This window comes from Chinchilla lanigera, unplaced genomic scaffold (assembly GCF_000276665.1).
Source record: "Chinchilla lanigera isolate Chin_1 unplaced genomic scaffold, ChiLan1.0 scaffold00001, whole genome shotgun sequence".
NCBI classification, from domain to species: domain Eukaryota; kingdom Metazoa; phylum Chordata; class Mammalia; order Rodentia; family Chinchillidae; genus Chinchilla; species Chinchilla lanigera.
Genome location: NW_004955402.1, coordinates 53,939,435 through 53,965,287, shown reverse-complemented (window position 1 = coordinate 53,965,287; position 25,853 = coordinate 53,939,435). Strand labels below are relative to the sequence as shown.

At 40.1% G+C, this 25,853-nt stretch overlaps 1 long non-coding RNA gene across 1 annotated transcript; it reads right to left on the bottom strand.

The window, feature by feature from the left end:
• Nucleotides 1-1,371: 1,371 nt before the first annotated feature.
• LOC106147913 lies at nucleotides 1,372-25,853 on the bottom strand. Its single transcript, XR_001232947.1, has 3 exons — nucleotides 25,814-25,853; nucleotides 24,296-24,412; nucleotides 1,372-1,412 (listed from the first exon to the last, which is right to left on the bottom strand). It is a non-coding gene; the product is annotated as an uncharacterized LOC106147913 (long non-coding RNA).

The following is a 25,853-nucleotide window of genomic DNA, read 5'->3' as shown; positions in this document are numbered from 1 at the left end:
CCCAGAATTTTTATTATGAGACAAGTTGTCTCTAAATCACTGAGGTGCCCGGGCTGGACACAAACTTGTCATTCTCCAGCCTCCACATTCCAGAGCGCTGGGATTACTAGTGTGTGCCAACACATGTGGCTTTGGCTTTCAAAATACACAAAAGATTTGAACAGATATTTTATTAAAGAATAATTTATGGGTATTGAATTGTTAATGAGCACATGAAGAGATGGCTCACATTACTACTCATTAAGGAAAGGCAAATTTAAACGATGAGAACCACTATAGAAGCAGGAATGGTTACTACTCAAAAGACAAATGGAAACAAAGCTTTGTAAACAAGGAGGGGAAAAAGGGGAGGGGGATGGGGAAAAAAGAGGAACTGAGATATACCATGTATAAGTACAAATTCCCTATGATGAATGTGATCATTATGTGTATCTAAATGGTACCAATAAACTTAATAAAAGAGATAATAGCAAGTCTGAGCAAGTACATGGAGAAACTTGAACCATCATACATTGCTTGTGGGGATGTAAATTAGGGTGGGCACTTTGGAAAACAGACTGGCAATTTCTTAGAAAATTAAACATAAATTTACTGCTCAACTCCTAGGACTTCACCAAATAGAAATGAAAACATATGTCCATATAAATGTACATGCTTGAATGTTCATAGCAACAGCATTTATAATAAACAAAAACAGGTGAGTGGATAAACAAAATGTGGTATATCCATACAAGGGAATACAGTTTGGCAGTGAAAATTTAAAAAAAAAAAACTTTTGCTCCATGGCACCACAAGAACGACCCTGAAAACTGTATGCTAAATGAATGAACCTAGATAAAAAAGGCTACACATTGTTTCATTCCATTTATCTGAAATGTCAAAAAACAATCAAACTTGCAGAGCTTGAAAGCAGGTCTGAGTGAGCCAGGGCTGAGAGGGTGCAAGTGGCACGAGGCTGTACTAGGGGGACAGAAATGTTCCCAAACTGGACTGGGTGGGTGGTGCTTGCACAGGTTTATATATTTACTAAGAATAATTTAATTGTATATATGTACAATGTATGGATTACAAGTTATATCTTTATGAAGCTTTTCAATAGAAATCAAAACCTAAAATCCATATATATGTATGTCTCAAATAGTAAATATAAATATTTAAAAATATTAACAATGGTTACCTCTTTTTTATGGAATTGCAGATACTTTTTATTCTTTATAACATTTATCTGTGTATTTAAATTACATGATAATAAGCATATTGTCCTTTTGTAGTCACAAATACAGAAGGCTGCTGGAAAAGTAATATCTGGAGAACCAGGCACAATGGCACATACCTTTAATCCCAGCACTCGGGAAGCTGAGGTAGGAGAACTGCCATGAGTTTGAGGCCAGCCTGAATTACATAGTGAGACCCTGTTTCAAAAAAAACAAAAACAAAAACAAAAATAATATCTGTCAACAGGAATATAACACCTTCCTCTAAAATTCTAGTACCTAATAACACTTTTGGTAATTAATCCCACACACTGGCATAACATCAGTTCCCCAAAATACTTTTAAGAATCAACTTGCCACTAGTGCTATGTACCATGCTCCAAAATAAAATCTGTGCACATACCCTGCCCTCAGCTGACCCCAATCTCAAACCTCTGCTCTTGCACAGTCCAGCCACACATGCCTGGTTTTGGTCACCTCCACAGAGTCCCCTCTGGATTTTACAATGGAAGTGAAGAGAAAGTAAACAACTTTCTCTCTTGCAATGAGAAACTTTACCGTTTCTCCCTGCCAGAGTTTCAGAAAAAGGGGGCCACAGAGGGTTGAGCCAGTTGGCAGACCCTACTTATCAACAGAAAACCTGGCCAGGGAGGGAAGAGATTCTGGAAACAGCGTTCGTGTGCGTAGAGCTGATAGAGGTAAGAGCGATGAAATCCATCTACACCCATACCCATGGGCTCTGGATGCTCAGTCTTTAAGGCTGTTTGCTATGGCTTGGACATGGTTGGGCCCCTCTAAAATTCATGTTGAAATTTGATTTCAGGGTCATGGTGTTGGAGTGGGATTGTGAAAAGATAATTAGGTCAGGGGGCTCTACCTTCATGCATGGATTAGCATCTTTCTGGAAAGACTGGGTTATGTCTCACAGGAGTGTCACCATGGCTTAGTCGCTGTGACAGCAGCTGATCCCCAGCAGGCTTACCTCTGGTATTCCATCTCCTCTGCACATATCTACCAGGCTCTCTCACACATCCTCCCACCATGCAATGCCATCCACCACACGACTTTGCCACAGGTCAAACAGACACCTGCACCATGCTCTTTAACACTCAGAACTGTGAACTAAATAAGCTTCTTTTCTTTATAAATCACCCAGCCCCAGGTATTTTGCTATAGCTATTTGGAATGGACTAATACACTGTTCCACTGTCTACTTTGGTTTCTGCCTCATCTCCTCCCTGCCACAGAGCTTTGTGCCTTAGTAACCAAATCCAAATCCAATCACTTTCCCCCAGGATACTAAGAGAGGCCAGACTGAGTACAAAGAAACCACTAAAGTCTCCTGTGAGAGCTAACCGCAGCTGACACAGCGGGTAGCACAACTGGGCCCCGCCCTGCTGCCTGGAGGCTTCCCTCCGTGGGCAGATGTGTTCACTGCTGCGCTACTACATCTCCTCCCTCCCAGCTCCAGTCCTGCTACGATGTGCTGCTCATGAGAGCTCAAGCAGATCATCACTAGTGCGGACCATCAGAGGGCAGGGCTGTCTGTCAAGTCAAGGAAAGAGTTTAGCACTTGGAGAAAACAGCGTCCCCCTGGCTGGTCTCAGCCTGGAATGATGAGCTTGGCCTTGACTGGCACTGGGCTTAGCCAGCTCCAAAGAGGCAGGCCACCGGCACAGCCCTCAGCTCAGTGCCTCAGCCTCTCATCTGTTTTGGCACGCTGCCAGCGAAAGATTTCAGCCAGTCTCCAAGCCACATACCAACATAAATAGATTGGACTGATTTTTAAAGGGAAAGAGTCACCTCCACGAAAACTGCAACTATAGAAATTGCTCATTCCAAGGAAAGAGGAATATCAGAAACCAAAGTACCCTTTTTATGGAAGCCTGTAGATAAAATAAAATTTTATCAAGCTGTAATTTTTTTTTATTTCACTTTCTTCACAGGCTCACAGTACTGCAAAAATATCCCAGATAAGAGCAGCAGGACCACCAGCACACAGTGATTTATGGACTTTCTTGAATCCCCAGAAGTACAGGGAACATTGTGTGCAGCCCTGCATATCCCCACTGGGTCTGTGATCCAAACAAGCAACCATATACTCCCCAGCAGCGACAAAAGTGCCAACACTGTGGATATTTTGTGAACGATTACAGAGTTTGTGGTTTAAAGCACCAGAATATCACCTTCATATTATGGGAAGAATAGAATCAAAAGCTATAAAACACCTCACCTTCATGCAAACCTTTAATTTTCACTTAATAGTCATATAGCCTTGATTAGATCCCCCTCTGTAAAATGATATAATCTCTCTCCCTCTAAAACATATTATGTCCAACACTCAGGAGGCTGAGGCAGGAGGATCATTGCAAGTTCAAGGCCAGCCTGAACTCCACAGTAAACTCAAGGCCAGCCTGAACTACATAGTGAGACACTGTCTCAAAAAAAAAGCAGGGTGAAGGGAGGGTTGGGAAATGGGGAAAAAAAGTTATATCGTGTACAAGTAAAATTCTCTATGATGAATGTAATCATTATGTATATCTAAAATGTACCAATAAAATCTAATGTAAAAAAAAGGATGTTGCCAGGGAGATTCAGTGGTGTAATATAACACAAACATTTGGGTTGCTAAAAGGTGCCATGCAGATATACAGCATTTTATTTTGAATATATTTTTCATAGATGTTTTCCAAAAGGACAAAAGGAAGAAAAATCTTATAACTGTTATTTGCTGCACTTCCTTGATGCCTTGCCTGTTATTAACAGATATGGAGATTTTTGATGCTGGTGAAAATTTAAGGTGGAATTTTCATATTAAAATTTTCAACTTTTGTAAATGATAGCACTTAAAAAAAGTAAAAAGAAGAACCTAGTAGTGTTGGTTTGCTAATAATAAATCCTCCAAGTTGTGTCAAATAAAACTTTCCCAAACAACAGGCTGAAAATTCTTCATTCATTTGTAAGCTCTTAGTCCCTCCAAAAACTACTTGAAAATTCATTAAGATAACTCATGAGTGCTCAAAATCACCTAATTTGTTAACGAGGCATAATACACTAAAAGCAAGCTGCTCTAATCCTCCAAATAATTAGATTTCTCATATTACCATAGGAAGAAGTCTTCATTTCATTTTAAGAAGGATTGAAAACAACTGAAATTAATCTACCTCAATTAGTCACATTTTTAACTTTTCTGAGGACAAAAAAATACATATCTAGATTTTTTCCTTTGTAAGAAATTTTACATTTTAAACATGACTCAGCACTCAAATAATAGTGTAAGGACCACCTACGATCAGAGTCGTGCCTGTCAGCGATTCTTTCCAGTCTGGTTATTTTGTGTGGGTCTTCCCCTTTTTCATATTTAGCCTCGCTCAGAGCCAGCATGCTAGTACTTTGCAGGTCCCTTGGTTTCATAAACTCACTTATACAAACCTGCAAAACTGCCCCACAAAACCGCCACCCATCCAGCAGCTTCAGTCGGCCAAAGTCTCTATTAGTTTAGGGACCATGACAGGAGAATTCCCCACCATAAGCCAGAGAGGATGTTCAGCCAGAGCAAGCCACAAGGACAAGCAGACAGCAGCACCCTTCGGCCACACACCTGAGGTTCCTCTAAGCAGCCGCTAATTAATCTGACATTGGTGAGAAAAGACCTCCAGGTCCTAGCTCGCTCACCTGCAAAACCATCCAGTACTAGAGAAAAAAAAAATCAGCTACTGAGTCCAATTATGTGACTTACTATTTCACAAAGAGCAAAAGGACTGAGGCAAAATTTCAGTCAATTTATATAAATTATTTCCCTCTTGGTCTACTAAAAGTATGTCAAATACATTCTCATTTTTTGTTTGCTATTTTAATTCATTTGGTATATTACCCTTATGTTTGTTTTATTATGTCTCTAATGCAAAAGATACTTGAATTCATAACAGACGAATGAATCTGGACATACTTCCAGATTTTCTTCCCCAGGGAATAGCTCTGACCTTGCCATTTTTTTTCTGAAGCCATTTGAACTTGAATCAGTGTGGATGGCAATCATTTCTCACCTATACCGTAATTAATGCATTATGATAAAAGATTCTGGGAAGCAATTTGGGGGGACAGTGGGTGTTACATGATTTTCCATTTCAAAATGAAACTGCCCAAAACCTGTAAGAAAATGTGTAAAAATCGGGATATGAGGCTTGCAAAACTGACTGGTTGTTTTTTTGTTTAAATTGGTATAAGTGTTATCTCTTCACAGAAGTCTAGTTTTGGTTTGTTGTGTTTTGTTGTGGTGGTTGTTTTTCATCATGTCAACCTTATTTCATGGCAGTGAAAATTCTCCAAAATCAAAGGCCGTGTGTCCAACAAAGGGCTGTCTCTTCTAAAGGGATAAAAAACATTTGTGGCCTTAAAATTTATATTCCTACATACATAAACAGAAAGACCATGACCTGTGGTGAATCCCTTGTCCAGATCATTGTCTTACACTACAGAGAAACTCAGGAGGCAAAAATGCTTCAGTCTTCTCTTCCCACACACCACCCCCAAAGTCAGTGCACATCTACTCCAGCAAAGACCAGGGCTCCACTTTAAAGAAAAGAATCAATAGGATCACCGCTGGCCAGGTCCTAGGTTTGGGCCAGTTTCACAAAAGGAAGACTTTGCTGAAGAAACAGCACCAGTTTGGTTTTCAAAAGATTTGACAAGTTTCCAAATCTTTTGAAAATCAGATCTTTGTCTTTGTTTTTATTTGCTAATCTCTGTGGTTTCTAGATTTGAAGCCTGACTTCCAAGACCGCCAAAAGTGATTGGATAACAGTTTTGTAATTTTAATGTTGATTCAGCAAGATAAGATTTTATAGAATTACACTGGCAGGATTTGGACTTGACACACAGACTATGTTCCAGATTGTGAGTGTCACAGAGATTCCAGAACACATCCACAAAGAGCCTTTGAGTGACTGCCCCACAGCAGACCTGCATGCCCTGTGTGATCACAGAATTTGCAAATGGTTTGATTATAATCATCCAGGAAATGAAAGCCATTTTCCCTTTTTACAGTGAGAAGCAAGAAAAGATGAAGAAGTACATGCTTTTGCAGAAGCTCAGTTTTGGTTTTGTTCCTTTATTTTTAAATATTAGCTTAGAGAATTAAAATCTATTTATTTTTCCTCTCTTTATAGGTTCACTAACAAACAGTATTTCTTTTCTTCTAAGACAAAAACAATCACTTCAAGAGCCACCACAGTCAGTGTGATCTGCTCACATCAATGGAAACTTTTTAAAACTTTTTAAAAAATCACCATCAAGATAGATCAAAGTGTAAGGACCACCTGGCAAAGAATATCAACTTACACTTGAGATTAGAGAATGAGAGAAATGTGTTTGTCTTTCTGTCTTGTTTTATATTCCCTTGACTCACAGCAAAACATTACAGAGGACACCGTGGATGAATGACTTGACAGGTAACTTAGGAGTGCAGCTCATCTTTTTAAAAAAAATCCAACCTCCAAAACACCAGGCGCTTTTTTTTTCATCTTTCCTTGGCGTTCTGCTCCTAAAATTAGCTTTTTGATGAGAAAATTGCTGTGAGTCATTCCAGAGCTAGTTAAAGATGAGGCAAATGGCTGCGACCGAAATTGAGTTGATTCTTCTTTCGCGGTGCTGATTGTGCCTGGTAATTGGACACTGGAATTAGAACCAGTGTGACCTTTCACAACGTGAAGGAAGAAAGCTTTATTCAATTTGCTGGAATTTTCTCTATATTTAAAGCACTTTTTTAATGAAGTAACTTACGCTTCTTTTTAAATGAACAGCATCAAGCAGACTGTTTTTCATGCTGTCCTGTTCATTTATTCAATAATTCTAGTTCTTAAATCAATAAAAACCAATCTCCTTCTTATTTTCCCATCAACTTTTGCTCTGCTGTCAGCTTTCCACTGCCCCCTCTCCCATGTCCACTGCGCACAGAGCCAGCCTTCATGGGCAGGAAGCAGGACTTACCTACCCGTGTCTTGCTGTTTTTCCACCAGAAGTTCTCCCAGGTCTCAAAGCCATGTGAGCAGCTACTGCTTAAGGCTGTTGTTTTACAGTGGGTGAGAGAGCAGACATGGAATCCCGCATTTCAATTAAAACCAAAAGCAAAAAGATTATGGTTTCTTTTTTCAAAGCACTTCACTGATGTCCTATAATTCATCCTGTCTGTTTGTCTATTTAATCACTTATCAAATATTTAGTGACTAAGGCCTTAAGTTCCACCATATTCAAGTAAATAAGGTGCAATAGTGCTCAATGTGGAGGCAAAACACCCTGGGCATCCTGGAGTTTATATTCCAGAGGGCAGAGTAAACAATGGTCAGAAATAAGTGGAACAGAAATAAGTAAACAGTAGAAAAAATAACTACAATAAGTAGCCAGCAAGGAGGTGCTAAGAGCTATGAAGAAAAAAATGGGCTGGAATGCACCAAATGCTCCGAAGGAACAGGGCTCCATGACTGAGAAACAAGGCGGGACTCACCCAAGCAGAATCGAGGCAGAGTTGGACAAGCAAGTCTGAAGATCAGGAGATAAAACTTGACTAAAAATATAATCAGGAGCCATTTCAATAAGGAGGATATTTAAAGCCAAGAAACTAAATGAAGATGGCAAGGAGTAGAGCTGTGAAAGGGAAGAAGCTCCAAAACTGAACTAAAGGCATTTCAGTATTTAAAGCCCAGAAAGATGAAGGCAGTACTAAGAAAACCAGAAGAGTTTCCCAAGAGTGACCCACTGCCCCGATGACACTGTAAACCACAAAGAGGAAGAAAGTTTTATCAGTGTGGAAGTCCATGACAAGGGCGTATGTGGTAGGAACAACTGACTACCTGTCCCTCCTCTCGGACACAACTATGTCAAAGCTGGATTTCATCAGGATAGACCACAGGCTCAGAGCAGGCTTTAGAGCTAGACAGTCCTGGGTCCACATCCAGTAGTGCTGGTTCTTCTCAGGATAGGACTTTGGGTAAGGCTCTTAAATTCCGTGTGTCTCGGTTTCTGCCTTTGTAAAATGTGGGGATGTTCTTAGGGTCTCAGGCGGTTGATCCTAAAGATGTGCCGGGTACAGCTCTACATATCTATTCTTACTAACATACTTAGTGCTCACTATAGCAGGAATCATCTTGACCATTTGACACATGAGAGCTTGATCCCAGGGATGTTAGTGACTGAGACAAAGACCCTGTGCTCATGGGCAGGGCCACCTCTGAGACAGCCCCAGCCTCCTATTCCTTCCTTGATGTCAGCTGGACCTAGTGATACAAGGTGGAAAAAGGGACAAAATGTCCCCTGTAAGATTAAGCTGTGCAAAGATCCCAATATTTATTTTTCTACCTTCTTTTATTCTTTCTCATACTTTCCAGCTTGCTCGGGGAGAAGCCAGGAAGAACCGACATCTCTTAACGCCTGGCCTCACGTTGCCATGGTCCATGTAGCCTGTCAGTGACTGTGCTAGGTAGAGCCTGCAGGTGAGACCGCAGAACCCAGCTTATGAGACAGCCTGAACCCGACTAAACGGTATCCATATCTGGACCCCAGACAGTAATATTTCTATCTGCTGAGTTTGGGGGAAATTTGTTCCATAGCAATATAGCTGATGTAGGTAGTAAGTAGGAAACTGAAAGAAATTTCAGACTTTGTTTGTTTGTTTGTGACAAGTTTTCGCCAAATAGCTCAGACTGTTCTCAAACTCACAAGCTTCCTGCCTCAGCCTCCCAAATGCTGGGGTTACAGACTCCAGACCCTGCCTTAGAAGAGGTAGGGTGTGGACAGGAGGACTGTTAGGATCTTTATGATTCCAGAATTTCATCACTTTCAATGAGCCCTCTGTCACCTCTCCAGAGTCCTAAATTCAAGAGACGGCAGAACATTGGAATGAAAGGACACTAAATAACAATCATCATTAAGATAATTTGTTCTCTAGGAGGAACATATAAGTAAGCAATAACCTCCAGCCATTTGCAAATATATTTGGACAAACTGAGACACTTTCCTTCCATACCTTTCTTTCCCAGGTAGTGAAAAATACCCAAGGCATTTCATCAGATTCTCTAATAGGGCTTTCTAACATAAATAGACCTTTCCCCCTGACACTTCTTGGAAAGTTCTTTGAAAAATAGGCTTTAAGGATTTTTGAAAACATCAAAGAAATTGGACTTTTAAAAAGTCAACAAAATTGACCATGAAGGAAAATAAAGGAAAAGAGGTTTATGAAAATAGTTAAGGTGTATTAATCAGTGGCATATAATAAACTTGCTTTTGGGGGCTAGGGATATAGCTCAGCGGCACAAGTGCCTGCCTGGCAAATGCAAGCTCCTGAGTTTGATTCCCAGTACCTGAAAAAAAAAAAAAGAACATAAACTTGCTTTGATGGAGAACAACAGAGTCCAACAAAGTGATTATAATGCAAATCAGCTGTTAATATCACCTAACTCCTTGCTTTTCTCCCTGCACTCTTGGGTCACTGTCCTGATCCTCACAGTATTTGAGCTCTGGAAAGTACAAGACCCCAGGCCTTGAAACTAGTTGCCCCAGATCTGATTATTCCTACAGTTTAGTACTCATTTAGTGTCCCACAAAGGCATAGGTGATACAATCTGGGCAAGACTGTATTTAAATGACTTCTAAGTGAACTTTTAAACTACATTACTTAGGCAAGGCAAAGCCTGGAGGGAAAGACGGAAAAGTGGTTCCCATGATAGGAACTGGTGCCCAAAGGATAAGAAGTTGTCAGGAAACATTTTCACCTAGAGAAGAAGCTGACCTAGAGTTAGCTCAAAAGCAAATACTCAGCTCCTATAAAACAGATTCATTCTGAATTTCAATTCTTTGCTCTTAAATATGGAGGGGGTTTTTAAAAAGAAATTTAAAGCCTCTGTAGCTCTAATTTGCTCTGAGAAACTATGCCTCTCATATACAAAATTTTCATTCAAAAAATTAATTTCCCGCAGAACTTGAGTATGAGCTTATAAGGTGTTGTACAAGATATATAGTTCAGTGGAATGAGAAACTTAAGAGAAAAAGAATAGTACACCGTTAAGTAACAATGGCAGTGATTAAGAATCATTCAGTGTTGGGCTGTGAATGCAGACTGACCTTACCTGTGTGAGGCTCCCACTTCCGGCTTCGGCTTCCGGCTTCCGTTCTCAGGGCTGCCCACATAAGTAATTAAACTTGAGTTTTTAGAAAAGTGTACCTTAGAATTAAATATTCAAGCATTTGAAAACAAGTCAAGAATTTGACACAGATTTTTGGCAATGATTAGTATTCCGTGTTATTAAAATGCCTTCAGTTCTTTCGTAAATCTTAGAATTGGTGTGTTCCAAACCGTAAACTACATCCCTACACTTAAAACCTGAAGAATGGATTTTTGGCTGAACTAGAATATACAGTGAGAGAAAGGAGTAATTAAATTGAAAACTGAAAGATGGGGGGATTATTGTTTATTAATCGGATTTAGCCTGTCCTTGAATGCTTTTTTTAACTATTCAAAATTCTGAAATGCATAGAATTGCCACAAGGGGGTGCTGCTGGTAAACCAACAAGAGCCCTTGCTTTGCCGCGGTAACACACGACTAAAGAATCTTCCAGTTTCCAGCCTACTGGATGAGCTCAGACTGTTTACAAGAAGACAGGACAGATTTTAAAGTAAGAATATGTTCAAGAACACACATCCATAAATACAGTGTCGGACACAAAAGCAAGTTATCAAGGGCATACAGAAGGGAATACTAGAACTTTACTCTCCCTTATCTTATTTTCCCATCACAGATTTATTCATTTTAAAAAGCAGTCTTCTCTTTGCTTCTTTTCAAGAAAGTATTAAACTCTTCATTCTCTTTGGGGAACTGTCTACTTAAAAGCAGCTCAGAAACTTTGTATCACAGACCCCCACCCCCACCTCGCAGGCCGTCCTGTCACCGGCACATCATTTCAGTTAACAGCGCAGTCTTTTAACATCACATTCTCAAGGGCTAAAAAGAAAACAAAAGCAAACAAACAAAAGCCCTTACTCTCGACGCTTAAAATGCAAATCAGGGTGTGAAATTCTGGGTTAGGCTTTGTTGTGCTCAGAATTAATCCCACTATTTTTAACTCCCCTCAAGTGAAGTCACCAAAGAACCATGGAAACTTTAGGACTAAAAGTTAGAGGATGAGCAGTTTTATTACTTAGCTTAAAACTTTCTCATAGGAGTGACAGCTCAAAACAAAGCTTCTCTCACAGTACCCAGCTTTTGTCTTTTCAGTAAAGAATTAAATCCAATTGATAAGGCCTGCAGGACCCTGAGACTTAATTATTTTTCAATTATTATTTTCAAAATGAATTGCAGGGGCTGGGGATTTAGCTCAGCAGCAAAGCGCCTGCCTGGCAAGCGCAAGGTCGTGAGTTCGGTTCCCAGTACGGGAGAAAAACCAAAAAACAAAACAAAAAAAAAAAATTAATTGCAAAAGTTGTTTCTTCAGTCCTGCTAGCCTAACTCACTATGCCCAAATTACCTGCAGTTTGGCTACTTTAGACACTTCATATTTTTTTCCCCTGCTGTTCTGAACGTCAATGGACAATTCATAAATTGGATAACAAAAGAAAACGAGCGTCGGGGCCTCTTATGTCACAGAAGCTGAATAATAACTAACTCTACAGTGCTCCAGTGTGCTTCCTTTTGGTATGTGAAGCTTTTCCTTTGCTTACACACAATCATCCATAGATGGTGTCGCCAACTGTGCATAGTTGTGAGGTACAATTCCAAAAGGTTCTCCTATCCAGCCTGACTCACCACAGTGGCACCCAGCATGCCCTCTTGGACAGTTCTATGCTGTGAGGTCCTGAGGGGCGGCAGATGATGTCTAAGAATGGTCCTTAACAACGATAGCTTAAATAAAACTAAGAGGAGACACTGAGCTGGATAGTATGTAAATAAATACACTCTGTGATTGGCATGACCCAGCATGGCAAGCCAGGATGTGTACTTTATAGTTGACCATGCTGTGATGGATTAAAGTGTCACCCCAAAAAGAGAGATCCAAGTTCTAACCTTCCCTCCAGTAGCTGTGACTGTGATCTGATTTGAAACAGGATCTTAACAGATACAATTAAGTATCTTAGGATGAGATCATGCTTGATTTTGAGGGAGCTCTATAAACAACGGCTGGTGTCCTTATAAAAGAGCCAGAGAGACATCTGCCACACACAGGGAAAGCCGTATGAGGATCCGGGCAGAGGCTGGAGTGAAAGCCCTACAAGGTGAGGAACACAGCAGATCCCCAGCCGCTACCAGAAAGCTGGAAGAGGCACACAGCAGACTTCTCTCTGCGAGCGCTCGGGTGGAGTCAACCTACCAGAGTCTTGACTCTCACTTCTGGCCTCTGGCAGTACACAGTATTGACCTTGCTGTTTGCAGTCTCACAGGTTGCAGCCATTTGTCACAATAGCCCAAGGAAACCCAGGTGGCTGACACATGTGTTCAAATCAATTTCTCACTGGCCCTATGGCCCAATGCAGGGAACTTCACATATCCTAAACAAGTTCATCACATTTGTCTCACAGGAGAACTGAAAAACAACTTAGATGGCCTCACCCACTCTCCGCTTCTTACAGCACATGTGACTAGGGGTGTCAGACTGAACACTTGTGTCTCCCTGTCCTCATCCATAAAATGAGGATTAAAGACAGTAAGTACATCCTGGGGCTAGTGTGGGAAATACAAGAGATGTTCCCCCAGGGTTCACAGGCCCAAAGCGTTGCCTGGCCCTATGCAGATGGAAGCTGCAGATGCCACACTGTTGTTATGGTGATTGGCCTGGGAACTGGACAGCCATCGGTAAGGTTCAGACAATCGGGACATGCTTACCGGGAGGTGAAATGAGAGTGGATCTTGCAGCAGTGATTCCATTCAGGTGAGTCACAAGGAAGGGAAAGAACTGGAGTGGGACTGTCTCAGGCATGGAAGCAAAGAGTGGAGTTGAAAGAATGTGTGCAGATGCCCCTGAGAACATGCTGGGCTGAACTGAGAAGGCTGGGCCACTGGGCCAAGGTGACAGTTTATCAGAAACCTGTGGAGAGATGAGACAACGTACTATGTCAAACAAGCAGGCATGAACTCAAACAAGAAGACTGAGTAGGGGAATAACTCACCAAAAGAGAAAATTCAGGACAAATTAATTGGTGGGGTAGAATCGTCATGCGCTCCATCCTTCTGAGGAGAAGGAGGAGTTTACTTCCAAAACTTCCCTGAGCAGTCCACTGTGATAGACAAAGAAATAAACTACTAGACCACACAATGCTTGAGACGCCGACTACAAACAAGCCAGCACAACATTTCATTCTCAGATTCACATACACAGAAACTCCTAGGTCAACTTTTCATAAACAGGTGAAACTCAGTCTCAATTTCTGCCTTAACACAGACCATGAATAACAGCCAGTTGGTGGACTACACCTGGAGAGGGGACACTTTGAAAGAGAGAATGGGAGCACTAGAAAAAGCCACTGTCTCCTCAAGGAGGCAAAAGACAAGGATGGGAAAATGCAAAGGATGGGGAAAGACACACAGGGTGTTCTGAAAAGTAAATTGACAGTGTAAATACTGAACAATGTGAAGTAAGGAACACCTGACTCCAAGGACTTCTTAAAGCAAGTAAAATGGTGGCATTTACAGAAATGGGAGGAGTGTGCTAAAAGTGCAGAGCAGGAGAGAAATAACCAAATCTTAGAATGGCCACCCTCACTCCAAACGTGGCAACTTCTGTACTTGGCAGATCCACCGCATTGGTGTGTTTCTCTGCCACCACAGAACAGACGAAGAATAAGAGGGTCTTTGCCTACATGCTGCCTCGGTAGCTGGCATTATAAACCGGATATATCCCCACTGTCAAACTGTAACAATTTAATGTAAAAAGCGGAAGATAAGTTTTACCATGATAAAGAAACTATTAGAAGGAAAACGCTTGATAAAAAGAAAAAATAATTTTTAAGAGACTTTTCTGGCCACAGGAGGTCAGTGTTGCCTCAAAGCAAAATGACCCTAAACCCCTCTGGGGGTATAACAATCTATTTGTAAATGCTTCTTTTGCCTTCTAAAACAAAAGTTAGCTTCTGTATACACTATCTCTGCTTTTTAGACTCTACTGAGTGACAGATGGTTATAGCATATGAAAAAATCAACTTGTTAAAAAATTAACTTGTTAAAAGTGTAGATTTTCCACAAAAATGAATTTGGATCTTTTACATTCCAAAGCCAAACTTGTAATTACAGAGGACAGAATTATATATACACATCAAATTTTACATATAGAACTTCATTTTATATATTTATACACTATATACTTATGTTTACATATTTATATAAATATTACATTGTATTTATAATATACATATACACAGAGCAAGAGAGAAAGAATATCTATGTGTTTGATTAAACTCAGGCTTAATCTCAAGGAAAAATAAAAATCACATCTTCAGTTTCTCACTCTGAAACAAGAAGGCAGACACTCATGACACCTTTTGGTAAAAATACAAAGATAAGAAATAAATGCTCTGCCACAGACAGTGATGGTAGAGATCAGTGAGTACTGCAGACCCCGCTTGTAAAGTCTATGATTAGGAGAACTGAGAAGCAAAACTATGCGGAAAGGTGGGAGAGCCGGGATCAACATGAACATAGGGATAAATTACAGTTAACCTATCTAAAAATGCTATTGGGATCAATGGGGCCAGTTTTTTGATATGTTAATTTCCAGCCATTAGTTCTAAATTATTTGAAACATTCCAGTATTCCTTGTCATTGCTCAAAGTAATGGGAAAAGATAAGCAGAACTCAGCCCTCATGGCGTTGCGTCAACCAGGTTCCTAAATATGCCATTACCTATGGTGCAAAAGTTCTCAAACTGAAGCACACAGTGACCAGAGACGGCCTCTCCAAGTTCGTGACATTTACACAGAGACGTGAGGACCATTCAGGCCACAAAAACACAGGTCAGAACTTCAGGTCCTAGCACCCCAACACCAACGCAGCTGATACAGTGAGTCAAAGGGAAAGAGAATTCCCTAAGAGTTTGGATGTTAGCCTGAGCATCACGGGAAATCACGGAACGGAATTGGGTTTATTGATCCAATTTACGTTAACAACAACCAAAACCAACTTTGGCTGCTATGCAAATGAATGGGTGGAAATACAGCAAGAATAAAAATAAGGAAACCCAAATGTGGCTTTGACAAAATCGTGGTCATCCAGAAGGGTGGTGTGTGAAGGCATTCAGAGGTAGAACCAGCAGGTCTGATGGGTGAATATGATAGGAGTCAGTATTTCTGCTTAAAGTGTGTGTGTGTGTGTGTGTGTGTGTGTGTGTGTGTGTGTGTAGATCTCCACTTCTGAAATCTAACTTCCACGAAAATATAACCTTTCCTCTTAAAGTAGATTTATTAAATGATCACTGTCTATACAAAGAAGTACCAAATAATAAATCACTGGTTGTGATGTATGTACACAAGATAATACCAATTGAATTCTATAACTTTTTAATAATGAAAGAAAAACTATAAATGCTTTCAAAATTAAAGTTTAAAAGAAAAATTAAAAGATTATTATTCCCCTGAAATTCTGATTTTTATATCTATTGCTCAAAGTCCTTGTTGGTTTCATCTCTTGGAGTTATTCATAGGAAATGAATATATTGAATCCAAAAATATTCACCCCAAAATCTATAAATTATAGTTAAATTTACTTTATATTATACAGGAGCATTTTCAACAATATTCAAGCAATAAAATAAGTGTATCTACCTCAGTCAGGTAACAAATAGGAGAAATGATAGGTCTCTGGATACTTCTAAATGATACTTATTGTACAAGAACTAAAATACTCTCAATGGGCAAAGCTACGATCCTAAACTAGTTGTGGACTTTCTAATCAACATGGGAGTTTACCTGTGCAAGCCGGTTTCCACATAGTAGAACCAGATAATCAGCTCTTATGAATAGAATCTTAGGTGAATAGATTTCAAAAGGATTTCCTTGTAGGTGCCAAGTGTTTTTAGATTACTGAATTTAATGTAAAAGCAGTTCATCTCAAAGGCTACAACATTCCTATTAACAATCTGGCACAAACAGAACTAGACCTGGGCAATCTCCACTGAATGCCATGGGCATGTGTAGAACCATTTTGTTCCTAAACATAGTAAACATAATGTTGCCTATATTTTTTCCCAGAAGATTCTCCCTATACCCACACCTTGTACAATGTCTCATCCCCACCCCCATCTCTAAGCAATGGCTCAAGAATTCTTTACTCTTCTCATTCATGATTATTGTAGGAGCTAAGCAGGATGAAAGCTGTAAAGTGCTTTGAAAAAAACAGAAAACGCAATACAAATAGCAGACAATGTTATGATTAATTATGATTTTTCTTTTATGAGTCATCTGTTGCATTTTATTATAGCCATAGACCTCAGATAAATACAACATAAGTGTCATATAATAGTTACATTATATGTGTATGAAATTGTTTATTACAATAAACAAACTGTCCTCAACAAAGAAATCAATACTAAAATCTCCTTATAGGATTTGTTTTTTACATTTGACTTCATCCCTAATTCTCACATCTGACTTTCTAAGGATGGGATGCAGACATATGTACCTTTACAACTCCTCTGGTGAGTGTAACATGTACCCCAGTGTCTGAGTCTGCAGTACGCTGCTGCCTCTTAGGGAAGAATATAGTGGTATTATAAATTTATAACTTAAGATTTTCAAAGTAATAATTCTTTGAATTATTAGCAACTAAGAAATGCAAATAATCTTCCAATGAAATCTAGACTCCTTGGAATTAAAAAAAAAAAAAAAAGTATGACACTGCTAGACTATTTCACTGCTTTCTCCACCACTCGGTACAATATCATCCCTGTCCCCTTTAAAGCTGGAAATCTCTAGAAGACATCTCACAGGTAATCATGAACGGAATTCCCGAAGCCTTCTTGGCAACTTCCATGTCTCTGGTTTCTTTCCAGGGCCTCTCCTGCCGCTGGCACCCTTATCTGCCCAGGACATTTCAAGTCCCAGGGCCAATGCCGCCCGCCGCTGAGCCCTCCGACGAGCCAGGATTGCGTCATCATGGGGGCGCCAGCACTGCAAGATCTCAGCGTGCTGGCCCTTGGGGCAATAGGAGTTGGGATATGCTGAGCTACCCTGTGCAGTGGGGAGAATCCCTACTGTCGTATACACATGGGGTCCCTCTAGGTCACACTTCCATATTGTCTCCCAAAGTGCTTTGCTGTGTTCCCAGTGCCTCTCTCAGACTTTTGCAAAATGAATGTTTTTATTCCCCAGACTTGAGAACCTCAAGTGAGGGGTGGGTGTGTAAATGGGGATCAGGAAAAGACCTGATTAAGGGTGGGAGGTGGATGAAGCAGATTTTTTTTCAGAGATGCGGCAGCACAAGAATCAGGAGGCCCCAGTACACCACAGTCTTGCTCTAAAATACAGCTTGTTGTTTAGGCTACAGATACTGATATCGTTAAACTGAAAAGTGAGAAAGAGCACACAGAGCGCTGGTTACATCGCTTTAATTTCCTCTTTCTTTCTGTTTTGACCAACTTAGTTTAACTCAAAACTCCCAGGCTGGAGAGACAGCTCAGCAGCACAGCACCTGCCTGGCAAGCACAAGTCCTGAGTTTGATTCCCTGCACAAAAAACAAAAACTCCCCATGGATTGCCTGATATACCTACTCCTTTCCATTCAGGAGTGGAGGATACAGAATTATATAAGGTGAAGTCCCAAAACCTTTGTAAGTTGAAATGTTATTAAATATTCACTAACTAAACAGAAATAAAATCTGCTTAAATTATAGCTTGAATTAGATTTTACTTGTACTTTATGGCCATAATAGCTGAAAAACAATAATTTTATTATAAAAATTCCAATTATATTATTGGCCCAGCTCAGCAGTTTTAAAAATACGTTCATTTTGAAATTTGAAAAGTTGTACTGACTTCAGCTTTTTAAGATTTTGTTTAAGCTCCAAAGTCACAGTGTAAAATATAAAGGAAAAGCTTTGGGTACCATTAACCTCACACAGGCTTAACCAGGTCCCCTGTGCTCCCCTAACCACAAGGCCAAAAGAGAAAAGCAAAGGTCCCTGGAACTTTCCCAAGTTCTTTTCAGATAGAAAGCCTCAAGAGCTCACTATCTCCTCCCACCAAATACTCTGTGCTCATTTTCCTTTCTCCAAATTCATGAGCACTGTCCACCATTTCTGGAAGAGTCATAAACACATTAAACATTGTTTCTAAACAATAAACAGAACTCCAGTTTCAAAAACTATTAACAATTTTTTCTAACCAGACACAACTGTGCACAATTCATACAGACAAGCAAAGACCCAAGAATAGCTAAGATATTTTTTAAGACAAAAAGTGGGAGGAGAATAAAACCTTGCCTGTCTGACTCTGCGAATGGCCACACGTATCGGCAGGTAGGGGAGCAGGTTGTTTGCAGGAGTTAGTGAGCAGCGCAGGTCTGCAGAGCCCAGACCGAGGCCAGCATTCCCAATGCACGCGACACAAGGAGCATCGTACTTGCATAGTTTACAGGCCTAACTATTTTTCACTTCATAGTTCCACTCTGTAATCCCAGCACTCTGGGAGACTGAGGCAGGAAAATCTCAAGCTCAAGCCCAGCCAGGGAATTTAGTGAGATCCTATCTCAAAACAAAAAATTAAGAAAGAACTGGGGATATATCTCAGTTTAAAGTTCTAAGGGAGGACTCTTCTGACCTTTTGCAGCTTCTGAAGGCTCCAGGAGTTCCTTGGCTTAACTGTGGCTGTGTGACTCTGACTTCCACCTCTGTCTACATACAGCCTCCTTCCTTTCTCTCCAAGGACTCTCATTGCTGCACTGAGGCTCTGCTGAATAATTCAGGACCATGTGTTCTTTCACACTGGCAAAGACTTTTCCTAAATAAGGCCACATTCACAGAGGTCAGGGTTACCATGGGGACCACTGTTGAACCCTCTGAAAATATTACCAATAATTCAGAGATACACATGAAGGCAACATTTTCTTTCTGGTACTGGAGATTAAACTTGGGCCCTTGTGCACGCTAGGCAAGCATTCTACCATTGAGCTACACCCCCAGTTCCCGTAAAATATTTTGTAAAAACTTAATGGAATGATAAATAACAAACCCTCTTCTGGGAAAGGAGGATGGAGGTGGGGACCAAGAGAGGAAGATGTTACAGAGGGACCAGATGTATCTACAATGTGTCCTCATTGTCATTCATCTAACGCAAATGTGGCAAAGATGTTAAGATTTGAAAGGGCTGAGGGTGGGCACACACCTGCTGCTCATGAGTTTCTCTGTAACTTTCTATAATTAGAAACTATTGCACAGTTTCTTCAAAAGAGCAGTGTGAAGATGTTCTCTCTCTTGATTTTGTCCCAGTGTTTGTGGGAGTCAGTGCAGATGAGTCCTTTCCCAGGCTTGTTTGCAAACTGATGTTAAATATGTCACATTTTTCACGGCCTCACAGTCTCTTCAGATCAACACTCAGTCAGGACCCTGTCGTGTTTCCTAACTTACTTCTGGGAATCTGTGGCTTTTCCTCTTCACCATTTTGCTTGTTTTAGATGCTTTTTTATTCTTTTTTTTCCATTAAGGGCACTATTGCTCCAACAATGACAAGATGACCTCCAAATGTCAAAGTGTGGCCAAACACAGCAATATAGAAGCAAATCTAGCAAATAAACAGCAAGGCTTCTTGTGGTTGTCATTTGCTATGGCTTGTGTTGTCCCCTCAAAGTCTCATGAGGTCATGTGTGGCTTTTTCAGAGGTGGATGGATCTAGAACACTGGAATTGATTCACAGTGCAATGCTAGGATCAAGGACACTAGGATTAAGGGTGTGAGTGCTGCCTGCCCTAAGTAGCCTGGATAAGATATAAGGGCTAGAAAGAGCTATGGTTGCCCCTTGTTGCTTTTGCTTCCTTCTGCCCACCATGAACTATTTCCCCTCTGTAATGTCTACCTGCCATACCACCCTATCTTGGAACCAGCTGATTAGGGACTGAAACCTCTACAATCTGTGAGCTAAATAAACCTGTCCCCCTTTAACTTTAGGTGCTGGGTCTTTTGTCTCAGCAATAAGAGAAAAGTAAGAATCATTCTCCTAGCCAACAACTTTTCTGATGCATCTTTAGATTGTGTTTTGTCTTTAAAATCATGAGTACTGTTGCCTCCTTGGAAAACAGGCTGCCTTTCCCAAGAAGACATGGTATCACCGAGGTGGTAGGTGGGATGTGGTTTTTTTTTTTTGTGGGAGAGGGCTGATAATAGCAGAATCATTAACAAGAGCTCCTCTAAATAGTGCTAATCTCCCCAATACCCTCCTTAGGAGTAATTCAGCCATCAGTTATGGGAACCATTGTTATTCTTGGCCACTGCTGTTCTAAATTTGAATATTGGAGTTACTGTTCATTCTACAGCCAGCCAAATACAATCACAACAACTCACTGAAATACTATTGCTGTTTCCAAAATGAATGACTGCAGTCGTGGTAGTTTTTCATAATCTATTTTAATTTCCCTATGTTTCTGTTTAGCAGTGGTCTCTCCACCCTCACCCTTGCCCCTGAAATACAGTATTTCAGGTAATGAGAAGACCAAGAAGCTATTATATAATTATGTAGGTGGTTCAATTATAAAATAATCACATTTTTAAAGACACTAAACCACTGTCTGATAGCAGTGTCGGCTTTTGAATCTGAAAGTTCTTTGAGGTTTTGTCCTTCCTATGATCAGCTGTAGCATGTTGATTAGGTCAGATCTATAAGCTTCGGTTCACATCACTGGGATGGTAACAGTCGCTACTCTCACAACATTGATATAGTCCTTCAAAACAAAAAATAAAAAAAAGAAAGAAAGAAAAGCCAGGCATGGTGGCACATGCCTGTATTCCCAGCACTGCGGAGGCTGAGGCAGGAGGATCGTTGTGAGTTTGAGACCAGCCTGGGCTCCAAAGTGAGCTCCAGGCCAGCCTGAACTACATAGCGAGACCCTGTCTCAAAAAAAAACCCAAAAAAACAAAACAACAAAAAAAGATTGATATAGTCCTTAAAAACTAATATGTAAGCGCTCAATATATTTTACTGTCTTAGCTCCAGTGTCTATAGTAAAATATGATAGACTGGGTGGTTTAAACAATAAAAATTGCATATTCCACAGCTTTGTAGGCTAGAAATCCAAGATCATGGTGCCAGTGGTATGGTTTTGTCTTGAGACCTCTTCTCCCAGCCTGTATATACTTGTCTTCTCTCTGTGTGCTCAATGATGTTTTCTTTGTGCCCACACTGGGCGACAGTGGGTGGCTCTCTGTTACACCAATACCAGCCAAGCAGGGCCCCCACCCTTATGATGTCATTAACCCTAATTAACTTCTTACAGGATTTGTCTCCAAATGTAGTCACGTGCTGGGGGCAGGGCTTCAATCTATGAATTTAGGGGAACATGATGCAGTCCACTGCACTTAATATTAGATATTTTAAGACAGCCAGAGTATTTGAAAGTACATATTTATTGTTTTTATTGTCCTACAGAAAGCCTTGATCGTTATACTCTGACCTGCATTGCACGAAAATTTGTATAGATGGGTATAACTAAAATAAAGAGATCTTCTCATGTTTTCTTTTTTATAGAGTAGTAATTAGAAGTTTGTAGAACTTTCCATTCTGCTTTTTCATGAAACAAAGCATAATCATTGTTTTCTGTGATCCTCCGAATAGCTATAATAACCACTGTCATACAGCTGTGCGGTGTTTTAACAAATGGACACTGTGTTCAACACACAGAAGAATGCAATAAACATTTCAATAATGTATTGGCACATTATCAAAACATAAAACTATACTCAGAATAATAAAAAGTATGTCCCTTAAATCTGCTGGATATTTTTGGGAACTTAATTTAGAACATCTTTCACTGAAAAATATTTGTTTTGGCCTCTGCATGACTATCAGTGACTGTCTAAAATTTTGGAAAGAGACTATCCTACAAGAAAATGATCCCCAAGACATCTCCACCTTAATATGAATGAGAAATATGTCTATCTGCAAAAGATCCATATTACTAATTTACAGTAAAGCTTAAACAACATGAACTGAATGCTCTCCACATTCTGAATATTTTTATTATTACAAAGCAACACTTTTGTGCTGCAGAAAGTGTAGACAATAAATACAAAAGCAATACACATCGATGGTAATATGCTACCTAGATAGAACCACAATGAAGTTGGCCATATTATGTGACATTTCATATACATTTTTCTTAACTCAGCTTTCAATATCCAACTTACAAAACCAGACATTTTTCATCTTCAATGTTATATTAGTGTCCTGTAATTACTATAATAACTACCACATGGGATCTAGAAACAACACAAATTTATTATCTTAACAAACCTGAAGATCAGGAGTCTCAAATGCCTCTCACTGGACTAAAAACAAAGTGTCAGTACACTGTGTTCCTTTCTGAGATTCAGAAGAAAATCTGTTTTCCTGCCTGTCCCAGCTTCTAAAGGCTGCCAACTCACCTTGGCTCATAGCCTCTCTCATCTTTAAGACCAGCCATAGTAAGAAGTCCCTCTCACACTGTGTCACTTCAAGAGTGTGAGAGAGAAGTCCTCTCACACTGTGTCACTCAGACTCTGCCATTTCCTCTTCCCCTTGTAAAGATCCTTGTGGTTACACGAGGCCTATCTAGATCATCCAGGATCATGTGATCATCTTCATGTGATTGACAAATTAGCAATCATAATTCCATTGTCCACCTTAATTCCCATTTGCCATGTAATGGATCATGGCTGCAGCGTCTAGGAAGAGATGTGGATGCATCTGTAGAGGTTTTATGTGCCTATCACAAACATTCTGAGTCTTCTCCCAGTCCTTAGATATTCTGCCTGTACCATCCTCTTCAATAGCTACAGTACATTTTGCTGTGTGGGTAAACTATAATTCACTGCAACCTTTTCCTACTATAAAGATTTTAAATTGCTTTCATTTGCAGTTTCTAGGTAATAAAAATGACTTATACTTTAAATACTGTTATTTATGCTTATGTATTAACCTTTCTAAGAGGGCGATGAGTGCAAGGTTGTACCAGTTTTCTGGTATCCATTTCCTAATATCCTCATAGACCACTATCTTTTCTTTTGAATTGCCATCAAATTGGCAAATAGAAATCTACATTTTATTTCTTTTTTTGTTGCTGACAAGTTAAGTTTTTTTTCATACTTCATGTTGGCCATGGTTCTTCTTTTTCACAATGCATATACTTATGATTGGTAGACCTTTGTTAAATATGCAATGAAATCAGCAATGTGGGCAAAGGACCTAGTAGCAGGAACCTTTACTACCACTAATAGGCTTGGCTTGAATCTTCACCTGTGTTGTACTCACATGCCTCCTGCACTGCAGCATCCTGAGAGGCTATCTCCTCCAGATGTGACACAATTTCTCCAGTCACACAGGCAGTGAAGACCACTTGGTATCAAGTGGCCAAAACTTCAGAACTTTTGGAGCAATTCCTGGGCTCCAGTGCAGTTCATCTTGAGTGGCAAGTTGCAAACTCTCCCACAAGGACTATTCATCTCTTTCCAAGTGTCCCTTGCACCATTAAATCTTCTACTAGTGTGCTTCTCTGTGAGCATTTTTGAAGAATGAAGTTAGGATTCTATTTATGAACCAGCAGAGAACTCCTGGTGCCTACTGTCTGTATTTGTCAGAACTGGCCCAGAATATTATAATCAACACTCACTTTAGGAGCTGTTCTTGTATTTATATTAGTCATCATTAGTTAACATCCTTTGTTCATTGTTCTTTCTTACCTTCCAGAGAACACTCCTTAGTTAGAGATGTGCTGCAAGTCTCCGAGCTGTGCTGTGTGAGCATGGCACAAGCTGAACGTAACAACCAGAGCCTCCAAGATGCTCAGTGTGTCGGTTGCACATGGCTGACAGAGCCTGGTCATTTCTGAAGATTTTGTACTATTTCATTTCTTTCTCAGCATACTTACTTAACAATGGAGAATGACCATGGCTGAGGCAGGAGGAGATCCAGAAGTCAATAACAAAACACTGGGACTTCTCTTTTGGAATGCATCTCAGATTGTTGTGCAAAGTGCTGATCATATCTGGGGAGGGAGGAAATGGGAGGGTGGGAAGGAAAGCAGAGGAAAAATCCCCGATATGTACATGCACCAGTTCCCCAAGATGGATGTCATTATTGCATATCATAAACATATACTAATAAATAACAAGAAAAATACATTGCTAGCATATTTCCATATGAATTATATGAGAATAGTATTAGAAAGATAAGAGATAGATACAAAGATAGCATTGTCCCTTTAACTTCTAATGTTACCAGCACGTGCAAAGACTATTACTTGAGACACTTCATTTTATAAAAATGAAAGTAATAATGGCTGGCTAAACTTGAAAACTATGAAAAGATTCCAAATCGTCTGTGCCCCAGCTAGAGACTGAGGTTCCACTGTAATTCAGTGAGGCTGCATCGGGGGCCTCCAGACAGCCTGCAGCCCCCACTCTCAGCACCTCAAAGTTCACTCTGATCTATCTTATTTCTCTGCTTTTAGAGGTTTTATTTCAGAAGCCAGTCTTATTTTGAATATTCTAATAATTTTGGAAGTGGGTTTCAAATGTTGAAATAACACCTCAATTTTGCGTTTGTAGATGCTATCTCATTAATATCTGAATGTCCTTTAACTCTGATTTTCATAATTTCCCTGAAAGAATATATTTACCAGGCCAGTAAGAACAGTCCCCAGTGGCCCTCAGTATCAGAGGTACAGAACTCAGTGGCTGATTGTGGATGCTGGGGTCAAGTAGCCTGGGTATCCCAACTCAGCCACCCACCAGCTTACCTCCCTGCACTTATGTTTCCTTATCTTAAAATAAAGAATGATAATGACTTCCTTATAGACTGTTGCAAGAATTAAATAAGTAAATACCTGTGTAGTACTTAGAAAGGTAGGCAAAAAATATTAGTTTAGCTGGGTGTGGTGGTGCATGCCTTTAATCCCAGCACTTGGGAGGCTGAGGCAGGAGGATAGCTATGAGTTTGAGCCAAGCCTGGACTACATGGTGAGTTCTGAGCCAACCTAAACTACATAGCAAGACCCAGTCTCAAAGCAACAACAACAAAAATATTACTTTAATGACATGAACAAACAAATACTTTATAAAGCCTATTGAATATTTGATCTGTCAGGAAAAGGAAAAGAAAGAAAGGGAAGGGAAAAGAGGGAAGAGGCAAGGGGGATGAGGGAAGGGATGGGAGGGAGTAAATGGAAAGAGAGAGGGTAGATGAAAGAAAGGGAAGGAAAGGGGAAGGGGAAGCAGAAGGGAAAGAAAAAAACAAGAAAAATCAACCATTCAGAAACTAGATACACACAAGTGAGAGTTTCACTTTGAGTTCCAGATACCATGGACAGACTCATGTGGTACCATTCAAAAGTCTTATGGAGGATGAAATACTGCCTCTCATTCCCTACCTGGTCACAAACACGTACCTGAAATTCTCTGAACTGGAATTCAGGAAATGGCGAAAAT